The following is a 7,285-nucleotide window of genomic DNA, read 5'->3' as shown; positions in this document are numbered from 1 at the left end:
AACCACGTCTGAGAATCACATCCATCACCCGTGAGGCTGGTATCTTGATTGGTGCCATGGGGTGAGCTGGCCTATTAAGTGGATTACAGTTTGGCCTCACCCTTCCAGGTGTATGCTCTTCACCTGGAGGGGAGGAGTGCAGGGGTCCTGCCAGGGGAGCATATGACTAAGACCAGCCCAGCTGAGAGATAAAAGCACAGCCTGGGGCCAGCTGGGGAGTAGCAGGCCTGAAAGCAAGCAAGTGCACTGGCAGCAAATAGTGGGGGAAGCTTAGGCTAGGTGGGAAGTAGCTTTGGGGAAGAAAACTCAGCTTGTGACAGCCCTTGAACTGGGCAGGCGTGATGTCACCTTATGGGGTGATGCAGGGGAAAGGAAAGACTGATTAGAGCTGGGAGGGTGGGGAGCTAAATCCATTAAGGACCCTCTTTTAGTCACTCTGTGCTTTAAAGTCTGCATCTTGAAGCCTGCAGAAAGCAGCGTTTTGGTTTTTAGTCCGCATATCTAATTGTTTTTTTCCTTTGGAGAAAGAGAAAGTATTTAAATGTGCCCAAAGCTCACTGTTTCAGAGCACCTGCTTGTCTCCCACTTTGGGACTTGGACCTAAGGATCAAGAGTCTTCAATCTCCTTTATGCCACTTGCTTGCAAAACCCGACAGGAAAATATCCACGTGTAAGTAGATTCCTAAATGCATAGGACTCGGGGATGTTTGGATTGCTGACATTACTTTGCCCATTTATGATGGGCAACTGCAGTGACAACAAATTATCTTTAATAGGGTAATTGCTATCCTCCTGGCTCTCATGCAAAATTATTTCATACCTCTTAATAGAGAACTGCCCAGCACACAATGTTGTGTAAAGGACTTGCTGTGCGTGTGGGACCTCCATGGTATATTGTGAGCTTCTGTGGTTTGTCGGATCAATGCCTAGCACGCCTGGGAAGAGCTGCAGGAAAACCTCAAAGTGTCTCCTCTTTCACAGCTTGCCAACTCCCCTGCGGGCAGAGGTGATTTCCATGCTGTAAAGACTGCACCAGGATGTAAGCTCCGGGATGGTGGGCGCTGTGGGAGTGAAATTAAGGCACTGCCTAAAAACAAATATTCAAATCCTAAATTATTTGGGGGTTTCCAACCTGACGTACGTTCTGGGGAAAATGAGCTGCATCAGGTCCTGCAGAAGTCCAAGTCTGAAAACAGACCTTGGCTTATCCCAGATCTGATTGTCTCAGGTTTAAGTCCCATCGCCCTACACAGCTCGAATGGCAATTAACTCCAATTAGTGCCCCCCATTGTCCCAGAAAAAACGTTCACAGGTATTTCAAGTGAGCCCATGGGGTTGTACCTCTGTAAAACCCCAGAATAGAAGGCTGTGTCCTGGGAGAAATCTGCGGTCTGGTTTTAGCCAAAGACAGCAGGATTTTTACCCCCTTGGGATTAGCGGAGCCGGGAGCTTAGCTGTGAGTGGCATCCTGAAAGCCATACAGGAAGTAAGAAAGTAAAAAGTAACACACTCTCATGGACCCAGAGGGACAGATTTCCAGCTTCCTGTGTGCAAAAATGAAGTTTCTTCAAAAATGAAGACCTATGGGGACTTTTTACCATCATGAACTTTCCCTGAGCCTAAGGAAGAGTGTGAGAGCCCAAAAGCTTACAGAAAAAGGTTGTTGGGTTTTTTTTGCAATTTCTCAGTCGGCCTAATAAAAGGTATCATCTCTGAACTAAGAGCTCTAGATTTTTTTTGCATTTCAGACAAGAAGCACATGTGTTCATCATGCTTCTTTTTACTGAAAAGAGACCTCCTCCACTGTGGCGTGGAAGGAATGGTGGTTAGGGGCAGAGATGAAGGAGCCTTTCATTCAACAGAGAAACTTTTGTGAATGGCAAGACCTACTTGGTGAGTTAAGAGCTGAAGCCTGTGTTGACTTTCTTTAAGCAGAGGTCCTTGCTCCTGTACCTGCTCACCTCATATGTTGTCGTTTCCATGACGTTGGGGTTTGTCTTGGGGAAACTAATACCCGCTTTGTTTTTTTATTTATGCTGGAGGTGTATTTGCTCTGGCCAGGAGCAGAGGCCCTCTTCCTGCTGGTATTTAGGGACAAACAGGGTGTCTTAGAAGACTAATTTAAAATAAAGAAACCCCATCCTTTGATCTGTCTGGTTTCACTTCCACATGTTGTGCGTCTTGTTCTACCAGTTTCAATTCCCTTGCAAAGCCGTTGCACAACCGTTTCCTCTTCACAACCAGCACAGTTAAACCTGAGCTCACCTAATCAGATGTACCTTGCCTAAGATCTTAGATGCATTGAGTTTCCAGTAAACTCTGCAAAAATTCAGGCTGTTGCACCTTTCAAGAGTGGGGACTCGTCATTTTATCTGTAGTTGACGTCCACATTCGAAGTACTAACGGCGGGAGATCTAGGGGTGGTTTTAGGTACTCACTCAGGGGTGGGCGATTTATTTTGGCTGGAGGGGGATACATTAGGAACTTGGGTGAGCTGTTGTGGGCTGGGGGCGGAGGGGGGCTGATAAGGCCTGGCACGGTGGGGCAGCAGGTGCTGACCTAGTGCAGAGTGGTGGGAGGAAAGGGGGCAATTAATCCTATCCAGCCTGGGCCCGTCTGCCCTGCACCCACTGCTAGGGGTGCCAGGCGGAGCGGGCAGGCCGGTGGGCTCTCCATGGAGACTCGTCCAGGACCCCCACAGGCAGGATGCCCTTGGCCCAGCGGATGGGATGGGGCTGTGGGTGGGTGAGGAACAGCATCCAGGAGCAGGGCAAATGGGCAGGTGGGGACCAGGGCTGAGGCCGGGATCGCAGGGTGGTGGCAACACAGCACCCAGCTGTGATCTGCTCCCCGCATGGCAGGGACACACAGGGAACAGACTGTGGCTCTGTCCTGGGTCCCAGGCTCTGGCCCTGCGCTGTCATCTCCCCGTGATCCTCCCCACAGCCCTGCCCGCCCAACCCACTCCGGGATGCTGCCCCATCCTATCTGCCCCACTGACCACGTCCTGCCCACGGGGGTCCCGTGGCAGTCTCCATGCAGACCCCGCCTGCTTTGTCCAGCAGCCCCAGTGGTGGATGCAGGGCCGATGGGCTGTAGTGCCTAGGCAGCGGGGCCAGGTCCTGTGGCAGTGGGGACATGAGTGGCAGTAGCTGGAATGAGCCACTGCTTTGGGGGCTGCCGGGATGCTGAGTCTGGCCACTGCGCCGCCCAAGCCCCGCTGTGCACCCGGAGGGTGGTGGGACCCGCTGCATGTGCTATGGACCAGCTGCATGTGTCCCCTGCACCTGGACCGGACGGAGCCAAGGGACCCACTGCAGACCCAATAAAATCCCTGGGGTGGGGGGCCGATCCAGATGGTGGACCATATTTTGCCCCCGCTATACTAATTGATTTCTTAATTGATTTCCTTCTGCAACCGTGTTCATTGTTTGTGAACTCGAGCCTCTTTGGACATTGATAAAGCTGTTTATGCTCCTGTTGAACAAAACCTCTGCTTAAAATCCGCTGTAGTTCTTAGAAGCCAGGATTATTTTGATGGCCAACATCTAATTAAGAATCCCCAGTTGAATAAAATTGCTGCTGTGTCTGCTCCCAGCTCCTGGAGGAATAAAGTTGGAGTAGAGACAGTTGGCTGGTTTAAGCTGCTGCTTTTAAGTATTGGACTAGTGGGAGTCCAGACAGACTCACAGCACAGCCAGACCCAGATCACGAGGATGGACAGATCAGGAGATCGGACCCTGCAGGGATGGACACATGCCTTAAAAAGGCTGCGTCTACCCAGAAGAGTTTGCAATCATATCCTAAACTGAGGGGCAGCAGATGGATGGCTATAGAGCAAACAGAGGGGTCACAAGATAGAAGACATCCAGAGTATGTCTATAGGAAAATGGGCCAGGATAGCTATAGTGGAATATACAACTATTCTGGGATAGCTCCTGGGCTTTAAGCTTCTGCCTAACTTATTCCACAACCGTTTCCTGAAGGAAAAGCCCTTGCAGCATAGGATGGTCCGGCTCTTTTGCTGCACAGCAGATGCCGCCGATCACTAACTTCTTCACTGCTCCAGTCCTGAACATGCACTGCAGGGCAAATGCAGCCTTAATATAAGCCAGTACCTTCCCCCTTAAACCAGCAGCGGAGCTCAACCTGTTCTTTATTTTGGCGGCTTTGGTGGCATAGCAAATTATTAAAAGGAATCTGGGAGGACGTAAATCAGTAAGCCCCCAAAGCCCCGGCCAGGGCCTCCTGGACCTGTGGGCCCCACCAGTTTGAAAGGTACCACTGCTGCTGGTTTTTTGCAGATGCAGCTCAGTCGGCAGGTCGTGTCCCCAGCATGTGGAGGACTTGGGCCATCATTGCTGTGGAGAGAGGGGTCCAATGCTAGCCCATGCTTTCCAGAGGATGCTCACAGATGGCACTTAATATGGGCAATTTTCTACTGTGGGTGGTGGCGAGGGCAATTGTCTTTGCTGCCACACCCCTGAAAAACCCCGGAGAATTGAAGGCGATGGGAGCCCTACTACTCCAGATTTCATGTAACGTTGCTGGCAACAGTGACGTTCCTGCCAATGATACCGAGGAGTTGTTAGCTTAGGCCCTCAGATCATTAAAACTATCTCTAAAAAGCTCATTACTGCAATGAGTTTGCTCTAGAAAGTACCAGCTGGAAGGAACAGACTGAATTCACCTGGGACTTCTTCACTCCCCCATACTATTCATTTGTAAAACAAAACCTTTGCAAAAAAACTTTGCTCCCATGTCTGCCTTGGCACTGACTCTCTGTTTGACTCCCTGCTGGTGATGAAACACCCGCAACTCGCAGGTGAGTAATTGAGCTCCCTGAGAGAGAAACTTGTTAACTTTTTAATAAGGCCCCAGGTCTATTTATAATAGCCGGGAAAGCCTCTGAACTGGGCGAGCCACAACAACTTTTATCCTGCACCACAGCCTTTCAACTGAGTGACCTCTCTTTTCCAAATTAAAGGTGCTTATAAGCTTCTCTCTAAATCAGACGCCAAACTCGGAAGGAGATGTGGCGGGTTGGACAGTGGGATCATTACCTCCTGTCCAGTAACTGCACTGTCTATGCAGCTGCGTCTGCTCCATGGAGGGAAAGGTTGGCAAAGGCTGTTCCCAAACCTGCCAGTGGATTTGTGCTAGGGGAAGCTTACAGAGCCCCAGTGTGCTCAACAGGGTCTGTCCATAAAGAAGAGCTTGTGGGATCATGGCCTTGGTTTTGGTGGGGGACCCTTTGGTGAATGGATTGTGGGGCTGGTTTGGGGTTTATTGGGGTGAATGGAAGGGGGATTGTCGATGGAGACAGTCCTGCGGTCAGTGATTAGATTAGATTTACGCTGTGACTCCTACTAAAAAGACTCACGCGACCCCTCTTGTACCTTATGGACAGTGCTGGGCCCTTTGCGTCATGGCCTATCCATTGCCAGAAGTCATCTCCCAGTCGTGCTACCCCCACTTTATTCTCCTTGTACGAAGCTGACATGTTGTCAGGACTCCCGTCTGCCTGTGTCTGGGGGCCCTGGGCCTTCCCTGACATCCAGCTTTTGCCAGCTGGTGCCAAACACTTGCTCAGGGCTCCCTTGGGCAGAGCTAGGAGAAACACTAGGCTCCCTCTTGGGTTGAGCAGAAGCAGAGTAGCCTCCATCCCTAGTGAAGTGGGGGACTCATCTGTCTTGGAGGTTTTCGAGAAGAGGATGTGAATGCAGTCTTTGCACAGGGGGTTGCATCAGATGGCCTCCAGTCCTCCAGCTCACTCCGCTCACTCTTGCCACCCAAAGTGACTGACTTGAGGACTGGCAGTGAGTGAGCAACCACCAAGCCCTACCACGAGCTGAAGTACTGAGGTCCAAACACCACTTTCCTGGTCACCCTTCAGCCCATACTCACCTTCTTCCCACTCTATGTATTGGCCTACCTAAAGGAGTCCTCCTTGACCTGTCCTTACGCTGCACGGGGCTACCCCAGGCCCTGAAAGCCCTATTGCTCTCCCCCATAGCAGCAGGGTGACCATTCGCAGCGAAGCAGCCCTCACCCTCATTTCCTGCAAGCAAAGGGTGTGTGTGTTGGGATGCCTGGCAAAGGGAGAGAGATTTCTCAAGGGTTTACACCCTGCACCCATGTGTGGAGTAATCTGCAGCCGGGGCCAGCCCTTTTCCCAGAGGTCACCCCTATAAACCAAGGAAATGGGATTGTGCCTGAGGCAGCAGGAGCCTGTGCTCATGCAGAAACCTCACGCTGCTCCTCCAGTCTTCCAGCTGCATTAGTCACTCACTGAGCCCTGCAATCACATCAGGACGGATCCCGCCCAGCTACCCCGTCTCCCTGGCGCCTGTCACCATCGGAAGATTAAAAACCTCATAACTAATGATATTTAGTCACAAAAAGATGACTCTCCCTTGGTGAGTGAGCGAGTAGGACTGAGCTGACCTACCCTCCCTGGACACACCAGCAAATTATCCCCATTTTACAGATGGGGAAACTGAGAGAGAGAGCAGCAAAGACTTCCTAAGGTTATGTTTGGTGGAGCAAGGAGTTCCTGGCTTCTCGCCCTATGCTCCGTTGAATAGGTCATGCTGCTTCGCAGGTTAACGAAGACCCTGATTCAGCCTCTTACTGTGTCAGCACAAAGGCCCGGGGAAATCATCCGACACGCAATACACTGCAGATTTGGGGTGTACATATGCTGGTGTTTCTCTGTCTGCTATAAGTCAGCCATGTATGTGGAGTAACAGATTCTTCTCGTTCTCCTGGAGTAGGTCTTGTAGCCCATCGTGGTGCATCAGCCCATCAAGCTGGCAGTGAAATCCATATTTTACATTTTTTCAAAAACACATCTTAATGAATTTGATAAGAATAACACTTCCCACTTCATTACAGCCTGCTCTCGAAGCGTATACACAGACTCCAAAATGACTGCTCCTATTAAATATGTCGTCTATCTTTCTAGGGACCTTTCTGAGTTTTCAGTTCTTAAATACAAAAGTAACTAGAAATCAGAGGACACACTTTTTCTAGCAGCTTTCGTCTATGGACTTGATGATATAAACCACTAAGCCTGTTAATGTAAGGCCATGCAGAGTTAAGTTTTATTCATCACCCCACCACTATTAAGCAGCCACCTTTGGGGTAGCATGTTTAACTGTATCCAGCTTAGGCCCAGCAGATAAACCCATATCTAGCTGGAACTGAAGGGGTATGCTTTCAGGGCATACATGCTGCTCCCTTGGTAGCTGCTTGGTTGTGCTGAAAATTAGATATCCAAATA

The sequence above is a fragment of the Gavialis gangeticus genome, unplaced genomic scaffold, assembly GCF_001723915.1.
Source record: "Gavialis gangeticus isolate Ggan-Ray unplaced genomic scaffold, GavGan_comp1, whole genome shotgun sequence".
Taxonomy (NCBI): Eukaryota; Metazoa; Chordata; order Crocodylia; family Gavialidae; genus Gavialis; species Gavialis gangeticus.
Note: the sequence above shows the minus strand (reverse complement) of the source record.